The sequence below is a fragment of the Lucilia cuprina genome, chromosome 2 (genome assembly GCF_022045245.1).
Source record: "Lucilia cuprina isolate Lc7/37 chromosome 2, ASM2204524v1, whole genome shotgun sequence".
Lineage (NCBI taxonomy): Eukaryota > Metazoa > Arthropoda > Insecta > Diptera > Calliphoridae > Lucilia > Lucilia cuprina.
In genome coordinates this window covers 49645329-49646911 of record NC_060950.1, presented here as the reverse complement: position 1 = coordinate 49646911, position 1583 = coordinate 49645329, and the positions used below count along the sequence as shown (strand labels likewise).

The following is a 1583-nucleotide window of genomic DNA, read 5'->3' as shown; positions in this document are numbered from 1 at the left end:
TATCTATCTATCTATCTATCTATCTATCTATCTATCTATCTATCTATCTATCTATCTATCTATCTATCTATCTATCTATCTATCTATATTTCTGAGAAACTATTAAAACTAGTGCCATATTAACAGCATAGAAATCCAATTGGGGGAAAATGACCTGACTAGCAATAGAGGCATGTCGAAGCTAAAAAGGGATATAACTGCATCTGTATTCGCTTACTATTAAGCCTTACTGTGAAACAGGAAATAAGGGAATGCCAATGATAGAAGTAATTTTATAATGTATGCTGAAAAAAATAAAAGCATACTACTATCCCTTACAGAGAAGCAGGTTGTAATGTATTTAAATAATGTTTAAGCTCACCCTTGTTCCTTACAAGGAAGCAGATTATATTGCAAAAACTTTTGACATCGGCAGTTTTTACCAACAAAAATAACGTCTTATCTGCATTTGTGCAGATAAGACGTGAATAAGTGTATAAAAAACTTTCTTAGAAAATATAAAAAGATTTTATAATTTACCCCCATGTTCATAAATAAATTTTTATTTTATAAACGATGTATAAATCAAATTTCGTATGGAAATTTTGTTTTATAAACCTTTTATAAAATAAAATACTGTTTATGAATAAGGGGCTTTTTTAACATTTATAATCAATGGTTTCACATCATAAAAGCATTAGGCTTTTAGTAAACAATGAAAGAAGTAATGACAAAGAAACATGAAATAAGTTTTTACTTATAGGTGTTACTCACAGTTAAATGAAATGAGTGAAAATACGCTTCATTTTCTTAAAAGTAATGCTTTCAAGTGGGAATTCGTTAGTAAAAGTGTTGTGAATCGAATAACCATTTAGTTTTAGCATCACTATTAAAGTAACGGTTTTAAGTAGTATGTATTAGTGAATAAGATGAGAGTATGAAATAAATGTTTTTAGTTCTTTTGTTACACTCAACCCGATCACACGCGTTTTATTAAAACAACAGGTTATGGGCCTTTGTTTAAAGTGAAAATTAAAAAAGAAATTTTTTTTGATAAAAGGACAATTTAAACAATAATTTTGATAAAAGTGTGAAACGATTGTGAAAATGGCAACAAGTTTATCATTTCCATTTGAGAAATTGCGTGGTCGCGAAAATTTTGATATTTGGAAGCGTCATGCCAAATCGTACTTGGAATTGAAAAATTGTTGGAAGATTTTCGAAGCGGGCTTAAGTGAAAATGCCAATGAAGCTGACAAGAACATAAATGAACGTGCTTTAGCAGAATTGACTCTGATGATAGAGCCGAATAATTTTGCACATATAGCGACTGAAACTACAGCGAAGGAGGCATGGGAGGCTCTGATGCGTGCGTTTGAGGACACTGGGTTAACCAGAAAAGTTGAATTATTGAAACAATTGGTGCAATTGAAATTGGCTGATTTTGATTCCATGGAGGATTACCTAAATAAAATGGTAATGACCTAATGATGGTATATAGCAGTCATGGGCAAACACATACCACCATGTGTATATTTGTGTGCGTTAAGCAGCAGAGAGATGACTGCACGTTATAACAAAATGGTGGTACACTGAGAAAAGTT

The 1583-nt window shown here is 31.4% G+C and overlaps 1 protein-coding gene across 2 annotated transcripts in view; it reads left to right on the top strand.

The window, feature by feature from the left end:
* LOC111683703 (clavesin-2-like) overlaps positions 1 to 1583 on the top strand; it is a 41877-nt gene that overhangs the window by 15490 nt on the left and 24804 nt on the right. The window lies entirely within an intron of this gene.